Source organism: Salvia splendens, chromosome 16, assembly GCF_004379255.2.
Source record: "Salvia splendens isolate huo1 chromosome 16, SspV2, whole genome shotgun sequence".
In the NCBI taxonomy this organism is placed as follows: domain Eukaryota; kingdom Viridiplantae; phylum Streptophyta; class Magnoliopsida; order Lamiales; family Lamiaceae; genus Salvia; species Salvia splendens.
In genome coordinates this window covers 10460993-10488965 of record NC_056047.1, presented here as the reverse complement: position 1 = coordinate 10488965, position 27973 = coordinate 10460993, and the positions used below count along the sequence as shown (strand labels likewise).

General features: G+C 46.6%; 1 pseudogene; it reads left to right on the top strand.

Moving 5' to 3' along the window:
• The first annotated feature begins 497 nt into the window (after window positions 1-497).
• Window positions 498-25322, top strand: LOC121770165 (annotated as a pseudogene).
• Window positions 25323-27973: the final 2651 nt, after the last annotated feature.

The window sequence follows — 27973 nt, the reverse complement described above, 5'->3', positions numbered from 1 at the left end:
TTTCCGATGCATGGCTGCTTTTCGCATCTCGTTGCAGTGATTCTCAAGTGTGACATTTTTTATTTCCTGATTTGTGTAAATAATAAAGTTGTGATCCTGCAGCTATATGCACTGATTTACGTGATTTCTGTATCGGAATTCAGTCGGGTTATGACGTTAATTGACGTTTTGGCGACTAGGTCTTGCGTAGAATTGAGGATGAGTACTGCTTTCCCTGCAGATCGTGGTGATCGTTGTTTCATTTGGCGATTGCCAATTTGCCATGTGTTTTTGCTTCTTAAGTTCGTGAGAATACAGTGATTCATGCATAATAATAGACTAGGTGCGTGAAAGGGAATTTTAGTTTGATGGCAATTTTTTGACGGTTTGATTGTTCGGAGAAGTGCAATTGCTTGGCTACATTGTGGTTTTTGTATATGATATTCAAGTGTAAGTAAATTTGTGTATAGAAGTAGCGACAAAGTTAGTGTATCAAGGGGTTGTTGGTGGCTGGTGAGATGTCATCTGCATCTTCTACACAACCTCCTCTTCCTCCTGATGATCCTCAGGGTTCAATACCGCCACCACTGAAGAGTTCCCCTCCCCCAATCCCTCCTCCTCCACCAATGCCCGAGCCACCACCCTTGGCTTCTCCGTCTTTAAGTCCACCACTTCATCCACCTCTAGTATCACCTCCACCTCCTGTTAAACCACCAGTTAGCTCTGCACCGCCTCCACCAGTAGATGTTCAGCCTCCTCCTACTACTGAATACCCTCCACCCCCACCTCCGTCATTAAACAGTCCCCCACCTTCTGCTGTGGAATCACCAACACACATGCCCCCTAATAGTTCACCACCACCAGACCCCCCAGCAAGTTTGTCTCCACCACCCTCACCACCTCCACCTCCACAAACATCACCTCCACCACCTCCACAAAGCTCACCTCCACAAACACCACCTCCACCACCTCCACACCACAAAGCTCACCTCCACCACCTCCACAAACATCACCTCCACCATCTCCACTAAACTCACCCCCACCTCCTCCACCACCTCCACAACATTCACCACCAGTGTCACCCCATGCACCTTCAATACTAAAACATCCACCTCCTCCCCCCTCTAGGTTACCACCATCCCATCCGAGCACCAATAGTTCCGGTAATACACCAACATTTTCAGTGCGTCTTAGTGGTGATGGCATTAGTGTTGAGGCCAACTTGGTACTTTCTTTAGTATTTGGTTTATTAGGATTTCTTTTCCTGGTGGGATGCTGTTGGAGATGGCGAAAAAGAGGAAACCATGGTGGTTACATTGTGCCGACTTCTTCCCACGAATCAGGTACATATATTAGAAAATGCAAATTAGAATATCAGCATGGTCATGTATCCTCTTCTTATGGAATTTTAAGTTTTCTTCCATGTGCCCAGATCCTGCATTTTTGAAGTTGCAAATGTCAAAACATAGAAACAGAAGTGGCTCTAGCATAGATATCATCTGTTCACCCTATCATGACCCTGGTGGCTTCAGCAGGTCTAGGACATGGTTCAGCTATGAAGAACTAGTCTAGGCAACAGATGGATTTTCATCCCAGAATCTCTTGGGTGAAGGTGGATTTGGGTGTGTGTATAAAGGAACCTTTGCGGATGGTAGTGATGTAGCGGTTAAGCAGTTAAAGATTGGCGGAGGGCAGGGAGAGCGGGAATTTAGGTCGGAAGTTGAGATAATAAGTCGTATACACCACCGCCATTTGGTTACACTTGTTGGTTATTGATGGTTTGGCGAATTTTTGATGGTGGTGAATGCAGGAAAATACAGACCACGACACAGAGATTTACGTGGTTCGATTTACTGAGGTAAATCTACGTCCACGGGAAGAAAAGAGGGCAGAGTTGTATTGCTTGATCTGTTTTCTACAGCTTACAATACAGACTTGCTATTTTATCTTTGATCTCTAGAGAACTTAACCCTTCTTTGTCTGATCTGAGTTCTATTTATACATTGAACTAAGATCGTGGCTTGCATCACCACTAATGATGGTTGTGAATGTCGTGGAGGTCATGGAGATCCTGCATGGGTCCACTATCCTGCATGAGATCCTGCATGAGTCCACTATCTATGTGCTTGATCCACTATCCTGCATGTGATCCTGCATGAGTTGACTATCTTCCAGTTCGGTCGAATACTGAGACCGAACTTCTGAACTATTGCCGAGCAGCTTTTGCCGATCTGAGAGTAGAGCTTGATTGGTCGGCTTTTACCGAGCTGTAGGCTGGGGCCGAACTCTTTGGTAATGCCGAACTGATACTCTTCCTTGGGCTTTGGGCTGATGGGCCGTCACTGCTATTGGGCTTGTTTAGTACGTACCCTATCACTACCCCCCCCGAAAAGCGAAGTGAATCACTTCGGCGAAGCGAGTCACTTCGGCATTCTGGATAAAGGTACGGGGGAGGCTGACGTCAGGGGACGTGCCTTGCGCGTGACTGCATTAAATGCGACAGTAAAATCCGGCCGTTGAATCCTGAAAAGGTGGGATTCGAAACGGTGCGATGATTTTGAAATCTTCTCCGAATCTGATAAATACGTCCTTTCTTCATCAGTTGAACACTTTTGCTATAGCTTCTTCTGCACTCTATCTCCTTCGCGTAAAAATTTTCTTCCGCTTTCAAGAATTTTTTGAGAATTTCTTCAGACTTTCGAAGAGTAAGAACTATGTCTTCTTGTTCTTCTTCTGAGTCAGGTAGCGGTAGGAAAAGGGGTAAGGGGTCTTCTAGCCGGAAAGAGTCCGGGGAGAAGACTGTAGAATACTTTCACAGCGTCTTGAGTAAGGACATCGTGATATCTCTACACGAAAAATATTTTCTTCCCGGGGGGAAGGCGGTGGTTCCCGACGATGATCATAGGGCTAACGACCCGCCGGAGGGTTATGCCACCGTTTACGAAGCCTGCTTAGAATGCGGGCTTCGTTTCCCTCTTCCCCCACCTTTTGTAGAGCTTCTTGATTTTTTTCAACTCCCTTTAGGTCAGGTGACTCCGAATTCTTGGAGGCACTTGTCGGCTTTTGCTGCCGAACTCCGTAGGCTAGATAAGGATCTGTCTCTGCGGGCAATCCTTAATTTTTTCCAGTTTAAAAGGAAGGGATCTTGGTTTTACTTGATCCCCTTACAGCCTTTTAGGGCCTTCTGCAAAACCAAGTGGCCGAAATGGCAAAACCGTTTCTTTTTTTATAATAGGACTTCGGCTTCGGGCTTTCCTTGGAGAGGGCCGAAGTCCGTGATTCCTCATCCTCGGTTAGAACCGTTGGCCGAGCTCGAGGGCGAGCTCAATAAGATTCCTATGATTAGGAAACAGTACTCGGAAACTGAGCTCGTCAAGGGCGACCTCGTGTTCAATATCTCGTCTTCGGACGAAGAAACTGAGGGTGAGGATTTCTTTTTTATGCTTTACTGCTTTAGCGGCGAAAACTAACCTTGCTTTCTTGCTTTTTGGCAGTGTACATGCTGAATAAGATTAGCCGCAAATCCTCCGAGCTTAAGGAGCCGGAGAAAGAGAAGGCTACCAGCTCGGCGCCTGATGCCGAGAAGAATCCGAAGAGGCAAAAGACCTCTTCGGATCCAAAGAAGCCGGAGTCGACTTCAGCAAGTAGGAAGGGGAAGACCCAGAAGCCCCCGAGAGCGCCAGAGAAAGACGTGGTCTTGGCGCCTCCGTCGGAACATATCTGTGAGCCCTTTTTATGGCCCACGGACTTCGCTGAGGTGAATTCTCTTCTTGATTTTCTGGCCTTGCTTTTTTCCTGTATTTTTTGTGGCCCCTCTGTTGACTTTTTGTTTTTTCCATTTTCAGAGGAACGATATGCTCTCCAAGCTCATCGCCGTCGAACTCTCCAAAGCGTCCAACGACTATGCTGAGATGCAGAGGAAGTTGGCGGCTGCTTGTCACCGGGCCGAGCAGGCTGAGGCAAACTTTGAGAAAGCCAGAGCTGCTAGGATTTCGGCCCAGGATGAAGCTCAGTTTGCCAAAAACCAGCTCGTCATTCAGCGAGAGCAGACAAAACGGAGGGATGCTGCCGCCGTGGTTGCCCAAGGGGAGGTTCTCCGTGCTTTCGCGGAGAAACTCTTTCTGAGCAACCAATTTTCAGCCTTTGTCGGTGATCTGCTGAAACTGATGACCGATAAAGCCGAGCAGGGTCCCGAAGTCATCCTGCCGCTGTACGGCCGAGAGATAGCAGCTCGGCTTCAGAGTCTGCCGGTCCTTGAGGAGCTTGCTTCGTCCTCGGTCCTGCTTTCTGCAGACCAAGTTCGTAGTTGCCGAGCTGACTGCGATGAGAATATGGAGGCTATCTTTGCCTCCTTAGGGCCAGTTTCACCCGCTCCAATTTTCCACGGAGAGGGTGAGACCGAGCAGCTTGAGCAGCTGGTCGGTGATGAGCAGGCCGAGCAGGAGGCGCAGCAGATCGGCTATGGGGGCGCCGAGCAGGCTGGGGGGAGCAAGGAGGCCGAGGCTGAAGCTGAGGCAGACAAGGAGAAGGAAGCTGAACCTCACCGAGGAGCCGGAGACGAAGCTGGCGGAGTATGATTTCGTCTCCCTTCTCCTAGTTTAGTTTCTTCCTTCTTGTAAGATGGCCTTGAAGCCCTCCTTGTGTAGAAAAATTTTTCCTTATGTATGAAAAAATTCTTCTGTCTACCCTTGTGTCTTCGTATAGCTTTTCGTACTCTCTTACTCCTGTTGTGGTTTACTACCTGCTCGGTAAGCTGAAATGCCGAACTGACGTAGCTGCTTTGTATTCTTAACTCTCAAGGAGCTGGAGGTACTTCACTGGAAGCGGCTGTACTCTTCGGCTTTAGACGAAGCTGAGAAAAGAGCTATAGCTGACCAGATGAAGAATGACGAACTCTTGGCTCGTTCAATGAAGCTGGAGGCCGACAATAAGGACTTAGAGTCCGAAAAGAAAGATCTGGAGGCCGAGCTGAACACTGCCGTCGCTGAGAGGACTGCGTATGAGGATTTCATCTGCAGGCGCGGGGGAATGACCATCTCTGAAGTTCAGGAACGAGTTGACGAACTGTGGGAGGAATATCATGTACTCCGGAGGAACAATGCGTTGGAGAGCTCGGCTTGCCAACAAGTCGTGAAATCATTGCGGCGCTGGGCTTCTCGGTACGACATCATTCTTTCCCGGCGTCCCTCAATCGAGAGATTCCTTAGGCATTTCCCGTCAACAGATGGTCACACTCCAGCTCAAACCCCTGATTCACTTGCTCAAAACCTTACTCCAAGTCAGCAACGAACTCAGGAACGGCCGGAAACGTCAAGACAAGGACGGACTGAAGTTCGTAGAGGAGCTGTGATTATGAGTGAGCAAGATCAACAAATGCTTCGTGAAGAGACTCTTCACCGGAAACGTCAAGACAAGGACGGACTGAAGTTCGTAGAGGAGCTGTGATTATGAGTGAGCAAGATCAACAAATGCTTCGTGAAGAGACTCTTCGCCGCCGAGGTGCTAGAGCTTCCCGGGCTCAGGGAAGAGGTGGTAGGTCGATTAGAGCATCTCGTCGACCTGCTTATTCTTCAGCTGCCGAGAACGCCCGAACTCGGCTTCACGAGGATTTTGTGAATAGGTGGCTCAACTTTAGCAACCCCGGACAGTAGAATAGTCCTTTGTAATAGCGTAACGCCATTTTGTAGGGTAGCGGAGTTGTATGCCGAACAAGATTTGAAAAATGAAATTTTGTTTTCGCTTCTAACACTGTGTATTTACAGCTTAGCGAAAAAATTTCATCGTACTTGTCCTCGGTCTTATGAAGTAAACTTCTTTGACCGGACTTGGTCCTTGGTCTTATGAAGTAAACTTCTTTGACCGGACTTGGTCCTTGGTCTGATGAAATAAACATCTTTGACCGGACCCGTCTTTGGTCTGATGAAATAAACATCTTTGACCGGACTCGTCTTTGGTCTGATGAAATAAACATCTTTGACCGGACTCGTCTTTGGTCTGATGAAATAAACATCTTTGACCGGACTCGTCTTTGGTCTGATGAAATAAACATCTTTGACCGGACTAAGCTTGTGTCTTAATTTGGCGAGTTTTATCGCTTGGATCAGACTTTCCCTTGTCCTAATTTGGGGATCGGACTTTCCCTTGTCCTAATTCGGCGAGTTTTATCGCGTGGATCGGACTTTCCCTTGTCCTAATTCAGGCAAGTTTTATCGCGTGAATCGGACTTTTGTTGCAGTTCGTTTCAGACGAAGTGCTTGATTCTTAAGCTGAATTGTGGTCTTGTATCCTCTTTAGAAGCTTGGACTTCACAATCGTTGGCTTATTGCAGTTCGTTTCAGACGAACTGCTTGTTTAAGCTGAATTGTGGTCTTGTATCCTCTTTAGAAGCTTTGACTCACAATCGTTGGCTTGTATATGTTCTAAGAAGGGGATCAGCCTTCGAAGAACAAGATACCTCAGTAACATTTGTAAGAGACGACACGCACAGAGACAGACAAAACACACAGACAAAACGCACAGAGACAAACAAAGACCAAGCAAACCAAAGAAAGCACATTGACCGAACAGGACTCAAGACTGACTGACCGGACTGTCTCTTACAAATGGAACTTCTTGAGGTTGGAAATGTGCCATGTTCGGGGTACCTGTTCTCCTGACATGTGAGCCAATTTGTAAGACCCTTTGCCGAGGACTTCTGACACCCGATATGGACCTTCCCATGTGGGTTCGAGCTTGCCCAGCTTTTCTGCTCGGCTTACTTCGTTGTTTCTCAAGACGAGATCTCCCACTTGAAATTGCAGCTTTTTCACCCTTTGGTTATAATACCGGGCTACTTGCTCCTTGTACTTGGCTGCTTTTATGCAGGCCAATTCTCCTCTTTCTTCGGCCAGATCTAGTTCGGCTCTCAGTCCGTCATCATTCATTTCTGAGGAGAAATTTAGAGTTCGGGGACTGGGTATGCCGATCTCAACCGGAATCACGGCTTTAGTGCCGTACACCATGGAGTTCGGCTCCGGTGTGACTTCGGTCATTTCGCCTGCCTCTGACTCCGGCTGTTTTGATTGCTATGCTTGATGGTGCCGATCTGATTGCTCGGCACTTTTAAGTGCAATCTGCAGTCTTGCTCTTTTTTGATCACCTCGGATGACCGCTATCCCTCCTTTAGTGGGGAAGGAGTTCGGCGAGGAAGCCTCTGATCGCTATGATCGGGCTTCTTTTTGTCTTCTCTAGATGAGCTGTCTAAAGACCGTTTTCGACGGTCTGCCTCATCGGCACGAGAAAACTGGTCCGCAATGTCCCACATCTCTTGAGCTGTTTGCGGACTGCATTCCACGAGCTTTCTGTAGAGAGCTCCGGGCAGGATTGCATTTTGGAATGCCGAAATGACAAGTAGATCATTGAGATCATCTACTTGTAGGCATTCCTTGTGGAATCTCGTCATAAAGTCGCTGATCTTTTCGTCACGACCTTGACGTATAGAAAGCAGCTGAGCCGAAGTGCTTCGGGCTTCCGCTTTCTGAAAGAACCTCCTGTGGAAAGCATCCATTAGATCTCGGTAAGATCTAATGCTGCCTTGGGGGAGGCTATCGAACCACCTTCTCGCGTTCCCGATAAGCAGCTCGGGGAACAGCTTGCACATATGGACCTCATTGAGACCTTGGTTCGCCATATTATACTGATAGCGTCCCAGGAAGTCATGAGGATTCACTAACCCGTCATAAGTCATTGACGGAGTTCGGTAGTTCTGTGGTAAGGGAGTTCGGGTGATATCGTCCGAGAACGGAGTCTTCAATGCTCCGTACATGGCGAACCCGACATCTCTTCGGTATGGATGAGATGGAGATCTCCTGTGATTCCGGTACCGAGGAGGAACCGGAACATGTCGGGGTTGAGGATTCTTCTTCCTGGAAGACACGGCACTACTGCGGTAGTGACTTTCATGTCTGGAGGAGGAGGGAGAATCCACCGTTTTCGTCTTCGGCTGTTGGCTCTTTTGCAGGAAGGCTAAGAACTCATCCTGCTTCTCAGCCAAGAACAGCTTGACAGCCTCATTCAAATCAGGCTGCTGGGAAGACTCGGTGTGTGGACCTTTTGAGCGGCTTGTTCCTTCATCGTGAAAACTGGAAGTAGCTGTCTCCCGAGGCTGTTTTCCGGACCTGCGGGCTGGACTAGCTTCCTCATGGTTTTCATGAACGGTATTACGGGTAGTGTGTGATCTGGTATGCATTTTTTTGGGGTGGAAAAAGGGTCAAAAATTCGCTTTATCACAAATTTGGTTCTCTGTTTCCCACAGACGGCGCCAGTGATGGTTTGGCGAATTTTTGATGGTGATGAATGCAGGAAAATACAGACCACGACACAGAGATTTACGTGGTTCGATTTACTGAGGTAAATCTACGTCCACGGGAAGAAAAGAGGGCAGAGTTGTATTGCTTGATCTGTTTTCTACAGCTTACAATACAGACTTGCTATTTTATCTTTGATCTCTAGAGAACTTAACCCTTCTTTGTCTGATCTGAGTTCTATTTATACATTGAACTAAGATCGTGGCTTGCATCACCACTAATGATGGTTGTGAATGTCGTGGAGGTCATGGAGATCCTGCATGGGTCCACTATCCTGCATGAGATCCTGCATGAGTCCACTATCTCTGTGCTTGATCCACTATCCTGCATGTGATCCTGCATGAGTTGACTATCTTCCAGTTCGGTCGAATACTGAGACCGAACTTCTGAACTATTGCCGAGCAGCTTTTGCCGATCTGAGAGTAGAGCTTGATTGGTCGGCTTTTACCGAGCTGTAGGCTGGGGCCGAACTCTTTGGTAATGCCGAACTGATACTCTTCCTTGGGCTTTGGGCTGATGGGCCGTCACTGCTATTGGGCTTGTTTAGTACGTACCCTATCACTACCCCCCCCGAAAAGCGAAGTGAATCACTTCGGCGAAGCGAGTCACTTCGGCATTCTGGATAAAGGTACGGGGGAGGCTGACGTCAGGGGACGTGCCTTGCGCGTGACTGCATTAAATGCGACAGTAAAATCCGGCCGTTGAATCCTGAAAAGGTGGGATTCGAAACGGTGCGATGATTTTGAAATCTTCTCCGAATCTGATAAATACGTCCTTTCTTCATCAGTTGAACACTTTTGCTATAGCTTCTTCTGCACTCTATCTCCTTCGCGTAAAAATTTTCTTCCGCTTTCAAGAATTTTTTGAGAATTTCTTCAGACTTTCGAAGAGTAAGAACTATGTCTTCTTGTTCTTCTTCTGAGTCAGGTAGCGGTAGGAAAAGGGGTAAGGGGTCTTCTAGCCGGAAAGAGTCCGGGGAGAAGACTGTAGAATACTTTCACAGCGTCTTGAGTAAGGACATCGTGATATCTCTACACGAAAAATATTTTCTTCCCGGGGGGAAGGCGGTGGTTCCCGACGATGATCATAGGGCTAACGACCCGCCGGAGGGTTATGCCACCGTTTACGAAGCCTGCTTAGAATGCGGGCTTCGTTTCCCTCTTCCCCCACCTTTTGTAGAGCTTCTTGATTTTTTTCAACTCCCTTTAGGTCAGGTGACTCCGAATTCTTGGAGGCACTTGTCGGCTTTTGCTGCCGAACTCCGTAGGCTAGATAAGGATCTGTCTCTGCGGGCAATCCTTAATTTTTTCCAGTTTAAAAGGAAGGGATCTTGGTTTTACTTGATCCCCTTACAGCCTTTTAGGGCCTTCTGCAAAACCAAGTGGCCGAAATGGCAAAACCGTTTCTTTTTTTATAATAGGACTTCGGCTTCGGGCTTTCCTTGGAGAGGGCCGAAGTCCGTGATTCCTCATCCTCGGTTAGAACCGTTGGCCGAGCTCGAGGGCGAGCTCAATAAGATTCCTATGATTAGGAAACAGTACTCGGAAACTGAGCTCGTCAAGGGCGACCTCGTGTTCAATATCTCGTCTTCGGACGAAGAAACTGAGGGTGAGGATTTCTTTTTTATGCTTTACTGCTTTAGCGGCGAAAACTAACCTTGCTTTCTTGCTTTTTGGCAGTGTACATGCTGAATAAGATTAGCCGCAAATCCTCCGAGCTTAAGGAGCCGGAGAAAGAGAAGGCTACCAGCTCGGCGCCTGATGCCGAGAAGAATCCGAAGAGGCAAAAGACCTCTTCGGATCCAAAGAAGCCGGAGTCGACTTCAGCAAGTAGGAAGGGGAAGACCCAGAAGCCCCCGAGAGCGCCAGAGAAAGACGTGGTCTTGGCGCCTCCGTCGGAACATATCTGTGAGCCCTTTTTATGGCCCACGGACTTCGCTGAGGTGAATTCTCTTCTTGATTTTCTGGCCTTGCTTTTTTCCTGTATTTTTTGTGGCCCCTCTGTTGACTTTTTGTTTTTTCCATTTTCAGAGGAACGATATGCTCTCCAAGCTCATCGCCGTCGAACTCTCCAAAGCGTCCAACGACTATGCTGAGATGCAGAGGAAGTTGGCGGCTGCTTGTCACCGGGCCGAGCAGGCTGAGGCAAACTTTGAGAAAGCCAGAGCTGCTAGGATTTCGGCCCAGGATGAAGCTCAGTTTGCCAAAAACCAGCTCGTCATTCAGCGAGAGCAGACAAAACGGAGGGATGCTGCCGCCGTGGTTGCCCAAGGGGAGGTTCTCCGTGCTTTCGCGGAGAAACTCTTTCTGAGCAACCAATTTTCAGCCTTTGTCGGTGATCTGCTGAAACTGATGACCGATAAAGCCGAGCAGGGTCCCGAAGTCATCCTGCCGCTGTACGGCCGAGAGATAGCAGCTCGGCTTCAGAGTCTGCCGGTGCTTGAGGAGCTTGCTTCGTCCTCGGTCCTGCTTTCTGCAGACCAAGTTCGTAGTTGCCGAGCTGACTGCGATGAGAATATGGAGGCTATCTTTGCCTCCATAGGGTCAGTTTCACCCGCTCCAATTTTCCACGGAGAGGGTGAGACCGAGCAGCTTGAGCAGCTGGTCGGTGATGAGCAGGCCGAGCAGGAGGCGCAGCAGATCGGCTATGGGGGCGCCGAGCAGGCTGGGGGGAGCAAGGAGGCCGAGGCTGAAGCTGAGGCAGACAAGGAGAAGGAAGCTGAACCTCACCGAGGAGCCGGAGACGAAGCTGGCGGAGTATGATTTCGTCTCCCTTCTCCTAGTTTAGTTTCTTCCTTCTTGTAAGATGGCCTTGAAGCCCTCCTTGTGTAGAAAAATTTTTCCTTATGTATGAAAAAATTCTTCTGTCTACCCTTGTGTCTTCGTATAGCTTTTCGTACTCTCTTACTCCTGTTGTGGTTTACTACCTGCTCGGTAAGCTGAAATGCCGAACTGACGTAGCTGCTTTGTATTCTTAACTCTCAAGGAGCTGGAGGTACTTCACTGGAAGCGGCTGTACTCTTCGGCTTTAGACGAAGCTGAGAAAAGAGCTATAGCTGACCAGATGAAGAATGACGAACTCTTGGCTCGTTCAATGAAGCTGGAGGCCGACAATAAGGACTTAGAGTCCGAAAAGAAAGATCTGGAGGCCGAGCTGAACACTGCCGTCGCTGAGAGGACTGCGTATGAGGATTTCATCTGCAGGCGCGGGGGAATGACCATCTCTGAAGTTCAGGAACGAGTTGACGAACTGTGGGAGGAATATCATGTACTCCGGAGGAACAATGCGTTGGAGAGCTCGGCTTGCCAACAAGTCGTGAAATCATTGCGGCGCTGGGCTTCTCGGTACGACATCATTCTTTCCCGGCGTCCCTCAATCGAGAGATTCCTTAGGCATTTCCCGTCAACAGATGGTCACACTCCAGCTCAAACCCCTGATTCACTTGCTCAAAACCCTACTCCAAGTCAGCAACGAACTCAGGAACGGCCGGAAACGTCAAGACAAGGACGGACTGAAGTTCGTAGAGGAGCTGTGATTATGAGTGAGCAAGATCAACAAATGCTTCGTGAAGAGACTCTTCGCCGCCGAGGTGCTAGAGCTTCCCGGGCTCAGGGAAGAGGTGGTAGGTCGATTAGAGCATCTCGTCGACCTGCTTATTCTTCAGCTGCCGAGAACGCCCGAACTCGGCTTCACGAGGATTTTGTGAATAGGTGGCTCAACTTTAGCAACCCCGGACAGTAGAATAGTCCTTTGTAATAGCGTAACGCCATTTTGTAGGGTAGCGGAGTTGTATGCCGAACAAGATTTGAAAAATGAAATTTTGTTTTCGCTTCTAACACTGTGTATTTACAGCTTAGCGAAAAAATTTCATCGTACTTGTCCTCGGTCTTATGAAGTAAACTTCTTTGACCGGACTTGGTCCTTGGTCTTATGAAGTAAACTTCTTTGACCGGACTTGGTCCTTGGTCTGATGAAATAAACATCTTTGACCGGACCCGTCTTTGGTCTGATGAAATAAACATCTTTGACCGGACTCGTCTTTGGTCTGATGAAATAAACATCTTTGACCGGACTCGTCTTTGGTCTGATGAAATAAACATCTTTGACCGGACTCGTCTTTGGTCTGATGAAATAAACATCTTTGACCGGACTAAGCTTGTGTCTTAATTTGGCGAGTTTTATCGCTTGGATCAGACTTTCCCTTGTCCTAATTTGGGGATCGGACTTTCCCTTGTCCTAATTCGGCGAGTTTTATCGCGTGGATCGGACTTTCCCTTGTCCTAATTCAGGCAAGTTTTATCGCGTGAATCGGACTTTTGTTGCAGTTCGTTTCAGACGAAGTGCTTGATTCTTAAGCTGAATTGTGGTCTTGTATCCTCTTTAGAAGCTTGGACTTCACAATCGTTGGCTTATTGCAGTTCGTTTCAGACGAACTGCTTGTTTAAGCTGAATTGTGGTCTTGTATCCTCTTTAGAAGCTTTGACTCACAATCGTTGGCTTGTATATGTTCTAAGAAGGGGATCAGCCTTCGAAGAACAAGATACCTCAGTAACATTTGTAAGAGACGACACGCACAGAGACAGACAAAACACACAGACAAAACGCACAGAGACAAACAAAGACCAAGCAAACCAAAGAAAGCACATTGACCGAACAGGACTCAAGACTGACTGACCGGACTGTCTCTTACAAATGGAACTTCTTGAGGTTGGAAATGTGCCATGTTCGGGGTACCTGTTCTCCTGACATGTGAGCCAATTTGTAAGACCCTTTGCCGAGGACTTCTGACACCCGATATGGACCTTCCCATGTGGGTTCGAGCTTGCCCAGCTTTTCTGCTCGGCTTACTTCGTTGTTTCTCAAGACGAGATCTCCCACTTGAAATTGCAGCTTTTTCACCCTTTGGTTATAATACCGGGCTACTTGCTCCTTGTACTTGGCTGCTTTTATGCAGGCCAATTCTCCTCTTTCTTCGGCCAGATCTAGTTCGGCTCTCAGTCCGTCATCATTCATTTCTGAGGAGAAATTTAGAGTTCGGGGACTGGGTATGCCGATCTCAACCGGAATCACGGCTTTAGTGCCGTACACCATGGAGTTCGGCTCCGGTGTGACTTCGGTCATTTCGCCTGCCTCTGACTCCGGCTGTTTTGATTGCTATGCTTGATGGTGCCGATCTGATTGCTCGGCACTTTTAAGTGCAATCTGCAGTCTTGCTCTTTTTTGATCACCTCGGATGACCGCTATCCCTCCTTTAGTGGGGAAGGAGTTCGGCGAGGAAGCCTCTGATCGCTATGATCGGGCTTCTTTTTGTCTTCTCTAGATGAGCTGTCTAAAGACCGTTTTCGACGGTCTGCCTCATCGGCACGAGAAAACTGGTCCGCAATGTCCCACATCTCTTGAGCTGTTTGCGGACTGCATTCCACGAGCTTTCTGTAGAGAGCTCCGGGCAGGATTGCATTTTGGAATGCCGAAATGACAAGTAGATCATTGAGATCATCTACTTGTAGGCATTCCTTGTGGAATCTCGTCATAAAGTCGCTGATCTTTTCGTCACGACCTTGACGTATAGAAAGCAGCTGAGCCGAAGTGCTTCGGGCTTCCGCTTTCTGAAAGAACCTCCTGTGGAAAGCATCCATTAGATCTCGGTAAGATCTAATGCTGCCTTGGGGGAGGCTATCGAACCACCTTCTCGCGTTCCCGATAAGCAGCTCGGGGAACAGCTTGCACATATGGACCTCATTGAGACCTTGGTTCGCCATATTATACTGATAGCGTCCCAGGAAGTCATGAGGATCCACCAACCCGTCATAAGTCATTGACGGAGTTCGGTAGTTCTGTGGTAAGGGAGTTCGGGTGATATCGTCCGAGAACGGAGTCTTCAATGCTCCGTACATGGCGAACCCGACATCTCTTCGGTATGGATGAGATGGAGATCTCCTGTGATTCCGGTACCGAGGAGGAACCGGAACATGTCGGGGTTGAGGATTCTTCTTCCTGGAAGACACGGCACTACTGCGGTAGTGACTTTCATGTCTGGAGGAGGAGGGAGAATCCACCGTTTTCGTCTTCGGCTGTTGGCTCTTTTGCAGGAAGGCTAAGAACTCATCCTGCTTCTCAGCCAAGAACAGCTTGACAGCCTCATTCAAATCAGGCTGCTGGGAAGACTCGGTGTGTGGACCTTTTGAGCGGCTTGTTCCTTCATCGTGAAAACTGGAAGTAGCTGTCTCCCGAGGCTGTTTTCCGGACCTGCGGGCTGGACTAGCTTCCTCATGGTTTTCATGAACGGTATTACGGGTAGTGTGTGATCTGGTATGCATTTTTTTGGGGTGGAAAAAGGGTCAAAAATTCGCTTTATCACAAATTTGGTTCTCTGTTTCCCACAGACGGCGCCAGTGATGGTTTGGCGAATTTTTGATGGTGATGAATGCAGGAAAATACAGACCACGACACAGAGATTTACGTGGTTCGATTTACTGAGGTAAATCTACGTCCACGGGAAGAAAAGAGGGCAGAGTTGTATTGCTTGATCTGTTTTCTACAGCTTACAATACAGACTTGCTATTTTATCTTTGATCTCTAGAGAACTTAACCCTTCTTTGTCTGATCTGAGTTCTATTTATACATTGAACTAAGATCGTGGCTTGCATCACCACTAATGATGGTTGTGAATGTCGTGGAGGTCATGGAGATCCTGCATGGGTCCACTATCCTGCATGAGATCCTGCATGAGTCCACTATCTCTGTGCTTGATCCACTATCCTGCATGTGATCCTGCATGAGTTGACTATCTTCCAGTTCGGTCGAATACTGAGACCGAACTTCTGAACTATTGCCGAGCAGCTTTTGCCGATCTGAGAGTAGAGCTTGATTGGTCGGCTTTTACCGAGCTGTAGGCTGGGGCCGAACTCTTTGGTAATGCCGAACTGATACTCTTCCTTGGGCTTTGGGCTGATGGGCCATCACTGCTATTGGGCTTGTTTAGTACGTACCCCATCAGTTATTGCATAAACGAAAACAGAAGGCTGCTTGTGTATGAATATGTTCCTAATAATAATCTCTATTTCCACCTTCATGGTAAATTTTGCTTTTCAATTTTGAAGGATTCCTTTCTGCATAAATGATTTCTTATCCTCTTATAACTTGTTTCAGGTGAAGGTATGTCTGCTCTGAATTGGGCTGTACGTGTAAAGATTGCTCTGGGTGCAGCTCGTGGAATAGCTTACCTTCACGAAGAATGTAAGCTATTTAACTTGTTTTCTTCTCTCTTTTACTTGGAACAAGCGACATTTTTGCCATTTTTAGGCATATATATATTGGATTTAAGTAAGAATTGATTTGTATATACTATATCATTTTCTCAGAAACATAAACATAAAATAGCAGTATCATAGGCATTGTGATGATGTTGATTTAAACTTGATAAGATGTTGCCTCAAGTTTCTCCATGTTCCTCAAAGAAGGGACAAAAGAGTGAAGTAACTTCTTCCAAATAGTTCAGCAAGAAGAAAGCATCTGCTTGAATGGATAGGAGGATTGCGCTACTGGAAGTTAATAGGAATATCATAGTGCCAATATTTAGATGTTTACATACTCCGGCCAATCAGAAGATGCTTAAAGCACGGCTTTGTGTTTTTCATCTTAATTGATCTATAGTTTTCCTTCTCTTTCTGTGTAAAGAACCTAGAGGCATTTTTTAGGGATTGATAAAGATTCCATCATTTGGCGACAAAGTAAATCAATACAAATAGAATAACACAATTTGTACTTTACAAATTTCATCTACTACTCTGAACATTTTAATAGTCCATTTGCATATATTGTAAAAGAATATTAATATATGTGGGTGGATCTTCAGGCCATCCTCGTATCATCCATAGAGATATAAAGTCATCTAACATCCTTGTAGATAGTAACTTTGAAGCTCGGGTATGTGTATTTTCTTGCACACGATATATATTTATATTCAAATACCTATTTAGAGTATCAAATATGTAACTCCAGTTCTTATCTGTCTACATTTCTAGGTTTCTGATTTTGGATTGGCTAGATTAGCTTTGGATACAAATTCACATGTTACCACACGTGTTATGGGAACATTTGGGTAAGTGATCTGCCATTGGTGTTGATGTTTTTATGGAAACTAGCTGAAGCATTTTAAGTATTGATTTTCTCTTATACCTGAATTTATTGGGGTGTCAGGTACATGGCTCCTGAATATGCATCTAGTGGCAAGTTGACTGAAAGGTCCGACGTATATTCATTTGGAGTGGTGCTTTTAGAGTTAATTACTGGACGCAAGCCTGTAGATAAATCTCGACCATTAGAGGCTGAGAGCTTAGTTGAATATGTAAGTTTATGAATATGTTTTATACATAATCCACAAGGACAGATGATGGAGTACGTACTAAACAAGCCCAACAGCAGTAAAGCCCAAGACAGAGTATCAGTTCGGCATGACTAAAGAGTATCAGTCCGGCGTGACTAAAGAGTTCAGTTCGGCACAACCAAAGAGTTCGGCCCCAGCCTACAACTCGGTGAAAGCCAACTCATCAAGCTCTGCTCTCAGGTCGGCATCAAGCTCTACTCTCAGATCGGCAAAAGCTGCTCGGCAATAATTCAGCAGTTCGGTCTCAGTATTCGACCGAACTAGGAGATAGTGGACTCATGCAAGATTTCCACCTCCACTACACCGACGATCTATTTAGTGGTGTCAAGCAGTCATTAACTCATGCAGGATAGTGGACCCATGCAAGGTCGCCACGATCTCCACGACATCCACTACCTAATAAATGCTGCATGCCACGATCTTGGTTCACTGTATAAATAGAACCTAGGTCAGATAGATAAGGGCTTCTGCTTCTTCTGTTAAATTCTAAAAAGCTCTCTAGAGAGAATATCATAAAGCAGGCCAGTGTTGTAAGCTGTAATTCGCAGATCAAGCAATACAAACCTGCCCCCATTTCTCCCCGTGGACGTAGATTTACCTCAGTAAATCGAACCACGTAAAATCTCTGTGTTGATCTTCATTTATTTCCTGCATTTACAAACATCAAAAATTCGCCGCTTCATCACTGGCGCCGTCTGTGGGAACCAGAGAACCAAATTTGTGATAAAGCGAATTTTTGATCCTTTTTCCACCCCAAAAAAAAAATGCATACCAGATCACATAACACCCATAATACCGTTCGTGATAACCGTGAGGAAGCTAGTCCAGCTCGCAGGTCTGAAAAACGGCCTCGGGAGACATCTACCTCCGGTTCTCACGAAGGAGGAACAAGCCACTCCAGGAGTCATCGCGCTGAGTCTTCCCAGCAGCCCGATTTAAACGAAGCTGTCAAGCTGTTCTTGGCCGAGAAGCAGGAGGAGTTCTTAACCTTCCTGCAGAAGAGCCAACAGCCGGAGAAGACAACGACGGATTCTCCCTCCTCATCCAGACATGAAAGTCACTACCGCAGTAGTGACGTGTCTTCCAGGAGAAAGAATCCTCAACCCCGACATGTTCCTGCTCCTCCTCGGTACCGGAACCACAGGAGAACTCCATCTCCTCCGTACCGAAGAGATGTCGGGTTCGCCATGTACGGAGCATTAAAGACTCCGTTCTCGGACGATATCACCCGAACTCCTTTGCCGCGGAACTACCGGACACCGTCAATGACTTATGACGGGCTGGAGGATCCTCATGACTTCCTGGGACGCTATCAATATAATATGGCGAACCAGGGTCTCAATGAGGTCCACATGTGCAAGCTGTTCCCCGAGCTACTCATCGGGAACGCCAGAAGGTGGTTCGACAGCCTTCCTCAAGGCAGCATCAGATCCTACCGAGATCTCATGGATGCTTTCCACAGGAGGTTCTTTCAGAAAGCGGAAGCCCGAATCACTTCGGCTCAGCTGCTTTCTATACGTCAAGGTCGCGACGAAAAGATCAGCGACTTCCTGACGAGATTCCATAAGGAATGCCTACAAGTAGATAATCTCAATGATCTACTTATCATCTCGGCATTCCAAAATGGAATCCTGCCCGGAGCTCTCTACAGAAAGCTCGTGGAGTGCGGTCCGCAAACAGCTCAAGAAATGTGGGACATTGCGGACCAGTTTTCTCGTGCGGATGAGGCAGACCGTCGAAAACGGTCGTTAGACAGCTCATCCCAAGGAGACAAAAGGAAGCCCGATCAAAGCGACCAGGTGCTTCCTCGCCGAACTCCTTTTGAAAGAATTCAAAGGGCACCGGTACAAGGCAGATTGGGGCCACGTCTCAATCCTGAGAAGCCGCCCGCTCAGTTCGTACCACTGAACAAGTCAAGAGCGGAAATTTTCGAACTACATTCCGATATGTTCGAAAGACCAAAGCGGATGACGAAATCAGCCGCGCGGCGACCTCAGGATCAATATTGCTCCTTCCATCAAACCCACGGTCATGATACCGAGGAGTGCCGAAAACAGGAACGTTAAAAAAATACCAAAGCAAGCAGCCGAAAAAGAACAAAAGGCAGAGAAGTGCGAACTGCAATCCTCAGGATCCGAAAAGGCATGAGGATCCCGAAGACGACGACGAGCCGCAATACGATGGAGTAATCCTGACTATTGATGCTCTCCCTGCCGGGAAGACTAAGTCGTCCCTAAAAGCAGAACGCAGAGGTTCCAATCAAGAGGAGCCAACACACAAAAGGCTGAAGAAAGACGAAGTGATTACATTTTCAGATGCCGATCCCGTCCCAGCCATCTCTCCTCACCAAGACGCTATTGTCATTCAAGCCGGAGTGGCAAACAAACTGATCCACAGAGTATTTGTGGATACAGGAGCGTCAGTCAGCATTCTTTTTAAAGAATGTTTCGATAAAATGGAAGTGGATCCAGCTCGGCTCAGTCCGGCTCCACTTCCTCTGAAAAGTTTCGCCCAGGAGGACACCCGCCCTGAAGGTATTATCAGCCTTCCGATCACGGTGGGAAAAGCGCCTACAAGCTCCAATACGATGATCGAGTTCTTTGTGGTGAAAGCTCGGTCTCCGTACAACATCATCCTGGGGAGGGACTGGCTCAACACAGTTCGGGCCGTTTGCTCTACTTATCACCTCACCATCAAGATCCCCACTAAAGGTGGGATAGCGGTCATCCGAGGTGATCAAAAAAGAGCAAAAGAATGTCTGCAGATTGCGCTTAAAAGTGCCGAGCAATCAGTTCAGCACCATCAAGCATAGCAATCACAGCAACCGGAGTCGGAGGCAAGCGAGATGACCGAAGTCACTTCAGGGCCGAACTCAATGACCGTTCAGTTATACGAAGATGATCCATCCAAAACGGTCAAAGTCGGCTTCGCAGGAACGCCTCTACTCCGGGAAAAGACCATTCAGCTCCTCAAGGAGTACAAAGATGTCTTTGCATGGTCTCCGTTGGACATGACCGGAGTGCCCCCCGAGGTAATCACTCATCGGTTAAATATTGATCCTTCAATCCGGCCAGTAAAACAGAAGCAAAGACTCTTTGCGGCAGAAAGAAGCCAAGTCATCCATGACGAAGTCCGCCAATTACTAAAAGCGGATGTACTATTCGAGGTGAAATATCCTTCTTGGGTGGCCAATCCTGTGATGATCAAGAAAAAAGGAGGAGGATGGCGGATGTGCATAGATTTTACCGATCTAAACAAGCACTGTCCAAAAGATTGCTATCCCCTTCCGAATATAGATAAAAAAGTAGAAGCTTTGATCGGTTTCGAAATTTTCTGTTTTCTTGATTTATACAAAGGATATCACCAAGTGTTGATGGATGAGAGTGACGCTCCGAAAACAGCTTTCATCACCGATTTCGGCATTTTCGCTTATAAAAAGATGCCATTCGGTTTAAAGAATGCCGGAGCCACTTATCAAAGGATGGTAGACAAGCTTTTTCGGCACCTCATCGGGAAACAGGTTGAAGTGTATGTCGACGACATAGTTGTCAAAAGCAAAAGCACTTCGGAGTACGAAGACAACCTCAAATCCACTCTCGACGTGCTCCGAAAAGCCAACCTCAAACTCAACCCCCAAAAATGTACCTTTTTGGTAGATTCAGGAAAATTTCTGGGTTGTTGGGTTTCAAAGGACGGACTCAAGGCAAACCCTTCAAAAGTTCAAATCATTCAAAACATGGCAATGCCGAAGTCCATACATGACGTGCAAAGGCTAACCGGATGTCTAGCCGCACTGAATCGATTCCTTTCCCAAGCAGCCGAAAAGCAACTGCCGTTCTTCAAAGTGTTGAAAAAAGCACCAAAGTTCGAGTGGGGAGCCGAGCAGAAAAAGGCCTTTGACGAGCTCAAAAGTTATCTAGCCGAGCTTCCAATTCTCTCTGCTCCAACCGAAGCCGAAGTAATATTCTTATACTTAGCGGCTTCAGATCAAACCATCAGCGCGGTGCTTGTACGAGAAGAAGGCCTAAAGCAGTTTCCCATCTACTTTACAAGCCGAGCATTAAGAGGTCCAGAAACAAGGTATCAACCTCTGGAAAAAATTGCTCTGGCGTTAGTAAATGCAGCAAGGAGACTGCGGCCATACTTCTATGCTCACAAGGTATGCGTCTTAACCGATCTGCCTCTTCGGCAAGTTTTGACCAAGCCAGAAGCATCAGGCAGAATCGCCAAATGGGCCATAGAGCTGGGAGAACACTCGATCGAGTACCTACCTCGGAAAGCCATCAAGGGACAAGCCTTGGCAGATTTTCTTACAGAGGCCAAGTTCGATCAAGCAATCCCTGTCATTGCCGAACAGAAAAAGTCTGCCGATGCCGAACTAGCACAGCCCTTGGAATCCGAAGTAGAGCCGCCAGACTGCTGGAGCGGATTCGTAGATGGAGCTTCAAACAAGATGGGAAGTGGAGCTGGTATTTTACTCATCGCTCCCGACGGACACGAGGTAACCTACTCACTTCGGTTCCTATTCCCCACTACTAATAATGAAGCCGAGTACGAAGCCCTCCTTGCCGGACTCCAGTTAGCGCAAAGTCTGCTCGTCAAATCTCTCAAAGTCCATTGTGATTCACAAGTCATAGTGAATCACATGTTGGGTACAAGTGAAGCCCGTGACGAGAGAATGAAGAAGTATTTGGACAAAGCGCAAAGCATCAGCCGAAGTTTCTCCTATTTTCGGATAATCCGCGTTCCCAGAGCGGAAAATAGCCGAGCAGATACCTTAAGTAAGTTGGCCTCAGATCCGAGCTCAAAGGCGGAAGAATTAATGCATCGAAGCATTGATGAAGCCGAGGTACATTCAGTATCTAACTCGCCGAACTGGATGACGCCGATCTTGCAGTATCTGGATCAGGGACAATTGCCCGAGGATAAGAGAGAAGCTCGGAAAATCACGTGCCGATCACTTCGGTATGAACTTCATGAAGGAGTCCTCTTTAGAAAGTCTTACCTCCAGCCGTTATTGCGGTGCGTAGGACCAGAAGAGACGGACTACATCCTCAGAGAAGTTCATGAAGGATCGTGCGGCAGCCACATCGGAGCTAGAGCTTTAGCTAAAAAAGTTCTAAGATGGGGATATTATTGGCCAACCTTGGTACAAGAAGCAGTGCAGCTCGTCAAGACATGCCCGAAGTGCCAAATCCATGCAAATATCCCAAGGATGCCGCAGACCGATCTATCCACTATGCAAAGCCCTTGGCCTTTCATGCAATGGGGCATAGACATAGTGGGACCACTTCCTCAAGCTCCTCGGCAAATGAAGTTCCTAATCGTTGCCGTGGACTACTTTACGAAGTGGGTGGAAGCTGAACCATTAGCTACGATAACGAGCTCGAAGGCATTGGATTTCGTCTGGAAGAACATAGTGTGCCGATTTGGCATACCCCACATCCTCATCTCGGATAACGGGACTCAGTTCACCGATAAGACGTTCAAGAATTGGTGCCAAGAGCTGAATATTCAACAGCGGTTCACTTCGGTCTCTCATCCACAAGCAAACGGACAAACGGAGGTAACAAATCGTATCCTGGTGAAAGGGTTAAAAGCTCGGTTAGAACAAGCCAAAGGACAATGGGTAGAAAATCTCCCTCAAGTCCTATGGTCCTACCGAACTACACCCACAACCTCCAACGGTGAAACTCCGTACAGTCTGGTGTACGGCACTGAAGCCGTGATTCCGGTTGAGATCGGCGTACCCAGTCCACGAACTCTACATTTCTCCTTAGAAATGAATGATGATGGACTGCGAGCCGAATTAGATCTAGCCGAAGAAAGAAGAGAATTGGCGTGCATAAAAGCAGCCAAGTACAAGGAGCAAGTAACCCGGTATTACAACCAAAGGGTGAAGAAGCTGCAATTTCAAGTGGGAGATCTCGTCTTGAGAAACAACGAAGTAAGCCGAGCAGAAAAGCTGGGCAAGCTCGAACCCACATGGGAAGGTCCGTATCGGGTGTCAGAAGTCCTCGGCAAAGGGTCTTACAAATTGGCTCACATGTCAGGAGAACAGGTACCCCGAACATGGCACATTTCCAACCTCAAGAAGTTCCATTTGTAAGAGACAGTCCAGTCAGTCAGTCTTATGTGCTTTCCTTGTTTTTTATTTGCTCTCTTTGCCTATGTGCGTTTTTGTTTGTCTTACGTGCGTTGTGTCTGTCTATGTGAGTGTCGTCTCTTACAAATGTAACTGAGGTATCTTGTTCTTCGAAGGCTGATCCCCTTCTTAGAACATATACAAGCTAAACGATTGTGAGTCAAAGCTTCTACAGAAGATACAAGACCACAATTCAGCTTAAACAAGCAGTTCGTCCGAAACGAGCTGCAACAAGCCCACGATTGTGCGTCAAAGCTTCTAAAGAGGATACAAGACCACAATTCAGCTTAAACAAGCACTTCGTCTGAAACGAACTGCAACAAAAGTCCAATTCTCGCGATAAAACTTGCCTGAATTAGGACTAGGGAAAGTCCGATCCACGCGATAAAACTCGCCGAATTAGGACAAGGGAAAGTCCGATCCCCAAATTAGGACAAGGGAAAGTCCGATCCCCAAATTAGGACAACGGAAAGTCCGATCCGAGCGATAAAACTCGCCAAATTAGGACACAAACCAAGTCCGATCAAAGAAGAGTTCACTTCATGAGACCGTGGACAAACATCAACTTACCCCATACTTTTATCCAGAATGCCGAAGTGATTCACTTCGCTTTTCGGGGGGGGTAGTGATGGAGTACGTACTAAACAAGCCCAACAGCAGTAAAGCCCAAGACAGAGTATCAGTTCGGCATGACTAAAGAGTATCAGTCCGGCGTGACTAAAGAGTTCAGTTCGGCACAACCAAAGAGTTCGGCCCCAGCCTACAACTCGGTGAAAGCCAACTCATCAAGCTCTGCTCTCAGGTCGGCATCAAGCTCTACTCTCAGATCGGCAAAAGCTGCTCGGCAATAATTCAGCAGTTCGGTCTCAGTATTCGACCGAACTAGGAGATAGTGGACTCATGCAAGATTTCCACCTCCACTACACCGACGATCTATTTAGTGGTGTCAAGCAGTCATTAACTCATGCAGGATAGTGGACCCATGCAAGGTCGCCACGATCTCCACGACATCCACTACCTAATAAATGCTGCATGCCACGATCTTGGTTCACTGTATAAATAGAACCTAGGTCAGATAGATAAGGGCTTCTGCTTCTTCTGTTAAATTCTAAAAAGCTCTCTAGAGAGAATATCATAAAGCAGGCCAGTGTTGTAAGCTGTAATTCGCAGATCAAGCAATACAAACCTGCCCCCATTTCTCCCCGTGGACGTAGATTTACCTCAGTAAATCGAACCACGTAAAATCTCTGTGTTGATCTTCATTTATTTCCTGCATTTACAAACATCAAAAATTCGCCGCTTCATCAACAGACGTGTGCAACTATATGCTGTAATGCCTGAGAATTCTTGCTTTAGCATGCATGAGTGTTTGTGAAATTAAAATGTGTTTCTGCATTCATGTCCGTCTTTTTGCCACTTGGTCAACCCATATTTTTGCATCCATTTGCACCACTTGATTGCTGTTGCAATATTTTTGAGCTGTTAGACTAGAATGCTTCTATTGAAATAATTAGAACCAAAGATTCCGGGTAGTTTCTCCTCCAAAACAACTGTTTGTTTGTTTTTGTATATGTTTCAGTTGTTATGTTGCTGTGTGTGTCTAGTACTGGTAACAGGATCCAGGAGTGCATGCAGGAGAATTTCTGAACGGCTGTTGTATGCATAACATAATTGCTTCAGACATTTTATTAAGTTGTACTAGTACATATTTTCTCTAGCAATTGCAGCATGGGCTACATGTGTGTATCGAGAATCCATTCTACCTATTTTGTCAAACAATCCATTCTATCTATTTTATTGAGGTGATTATAGCCTTGTAGGTAGTATCATATGATGGGCTTCCAAGTAGGAAGTATAAAAAAAATCAGCCTTGAGGTGTGGTATATGTGCTGGGGTACAGTTGCTTCTTTTATGTCTGCTTTAAGTGCTAAGTTACTACATTTAGCAAAAAATTGTAGTTAAAAGGTGCATTTTGCATGGTAATTTCTGTTAGCTAAGAATCTCTCTTTATTTTAAAACATCAAACCAAATTCGTTGCAGGCTCGGCCTTTGCTATCTCAAGCAATTGTGACACAAGACTTCGAGAAGTTGGCTGATCCAAGGCTTGAAAAACAATATGTCGAGAGTGAGATGTTTCGGATGATTGAAGCTGCAGCAGCGTGCGTGCGCCATTCATTTATCAAGAGACCACAGATGGGACAGGTAATAACACTGTTACTACAGCAAAATATTATGACAAGAGAAACAAACATGGATGTAATGGCATTTGTTATTTTTATCAATCTGTATATATGTTGTTCAGGTGGTGAGGGCATTGGACACGATGGCTACAACAGATCTGACAAACGGAATGAGAGTGGGGGAGAGCCAAGTATTCAGCCCCAGAACGCAGTCTGCAGAAATCCGACTGTTCCAAAGGATGGCGTTTGGGCCTCAAGATGGTATTAGCAGCGAATTCTTTGAGTAGTCACAGAATGGCGTGTCGGACCTCACCCGTCCAAGCATTGGACGTGGATGGAATAGCAATGACTGTTGGGGCTGTTCTGTTGCTTCTCGCCGTGCGTTTTGGTGAAAATGCACGAGTTATTTGCATGCACCAATGTGGTTGTGTGTGTGTGTAAAGGCATAGATGCTCGTTGCATTAAGCATATTGATATGGGGAAGGAAGGTATGCGGTTCTGGCCTTTTTTCCTTTTTTCCTTTTTTGGTGGGGATATTTTTTTCCCTGTGTAGGGAGAATTGCCATTTTCTTGTCTTCTCCTCTTAAATCATTGTTTTTCTTTTTTTCTCCGAGAAGTATTATTGTTTTGGTGAGCCGACATTGTCAGACAACGTTGAAACGGTGTATAGTATAATGAAAATGAAAATGAAAATGAAAATGAAAATGAAAATATTAAGTACTCTTTGATGAGGAAAATGAATTATTACTAAGACTTAACGAATTGGGACAGCCAATTCCACTGAGTACAGTGTAAGTTGACTCTCTCTCTTTCACACACACACACACACACACACACAGATTTAGGTTGGGAGTGATTGGATTGAGGTGATAATGATTAGTGAGCGAATGAAGTGGCAATCATAGAGCTGTAGTCTGTAGAGGAAGCTGCTGCATGTTCATGGCGGTGCTATAATTATTCCATAATCTTCTATAATATTGCTGCCAGGAGTAAAATACTATCTTACATATTTTTTTAATATTTTAAGGAGCTTTCTGTTCTTAACTATGCGAACACGTAGTATTAACTAATGCATGGTTATTTTGAAGAACCATTGGTTTCTAAAGCGTAGGTGATAAGGTGAGTGAAGCTGTCAAACGTTTTGAAGATAATTTATGCATCTCCCACTAGGAGATTTTTAAAGGTATATGATAAAATATGTACTACTACTAATGTTTATCTATTTCATCGCATCACCATCAAAAGGTGATGAATCTAAGACTAGTCCACATGCAAGCGATTAATTTCTTACCTACTATATTGCATTCTTTTAAAGTTAAATTTACTTCTTACCTCCCAAGTGCGTCATCAATAATTTACATTCCACATACGTATTATCCAAAAACATTTCAAAATATAAGATATAAGTCACATCTCGAACGCAAAGAAAAGTTACCAAGAATAGTTCAGTCACATAGACTTGTACAATTGCACATAGGCCAATTACAATAAGTCAATAAAATATCGTTACATTAGAGCATCAGCAATGACGCCCGTCCCGGTGGAATTTCGACCGGCGTACCAGAATTCCGCGGCGGACGTCTGCGATACGGAATTCCGTCGAGGACACCGCAGTTCCGCGGCGTTTACGCGGAATTCAGTCGCGGCGCCGCGCGAACGTCTGCCATTGCGTTGACTCCCACGGACGTCCATGCGGAATTTCCGTTTATTGCATTAATTTTTTTTAATTTCTATATATACAGTTCGTTGAACTGTATTTCATTCGCACCACTTGTTTTAACAAGTTTCTCTCTCTACATTTCTTTTATATATCTGGAATGGCTGGTAGTGGTAGTGGTGGACATTATGAACACATGATGCGTCTGATACATGCACGTGTGCGGGAATTAGCGGAGAGGGAGGAACAAGCGGCCTTGGCGCCAGCGGTAACTCGACCCATCCATCGTCGAACTATAATACCCCGGGACCACCTCGCTGCCCACGCTCGGTTGTATGGGGATTACTTTGCGCCGGAGCCACGGTTTGGGGAGAACCTGTTCCGGCGACGGTTTAGGATGCATCGTCCGCTCTTTCTGCGTATCGTGGGCGCTTTGGAGCGTTGATACAGGTATTTCAGGGTGCGGGAGGATGCGGCTGGTAAACCCGGCCACACGCCGATTCAGAAGTGCACTGTCGCAATCAGGCAGCTGGCATACGGAGGCGCGACCGACATGTTCGACGAGTACCTCCACATCGGCGAGACGACTGCCCGCGATTGCCTGAAGTATTTTTGTCAGGGCGTTAGGGAGATATTCAGGGATAGGTATCTTCGAAGGACTACCCCCGAAGATTGTCAGGCTCTGCTGGATATGCACGGGAATCCGCACGGGTTTCCAGGGATGTTAGGCAGCATAGATTGCATGCACTGGGAATGGAAGAACTGCCCCACTGTCTGGAAAGGGATGTACACTACTGGTTTCAAGGCCAAGAATCCCACGATGATCCTTGAAGCGGTAGTTGACTACCGGCTGTGGATTTGGCATGCCTATTTTGGAGTAGTCGGGTCGAACAACGACATTAACGTCCTCCAGTCGTCACCCCTTTTCAACGAGCAGTGCATGGGCGTTGGTCCGGCCGTCAACTTCGTCGCCAACGGCAACCAGCACAATATGGGCTATTATTTGGCGGATGGGATATACCCTATGTGGCCCGTCTTTGTAAAGACTATCAGATGCCCAGCAGATGAAAAGAAGATATATATTGCGGGTCGCCAGGAGGCAACGCGCAAAGATGTGGAGCGGGCATTTGGTGTGCTCCAGGCTCGATGGGCGGCAGTGAAGGGTCCAACATGGCTGTGGTATGTTGACAGCATTGCCGACATCATGTACGCATGTATTATCATGCACAACATGATTGTCGAATATGAAAGTACAACACTGACTGATTGGACCAATGATGA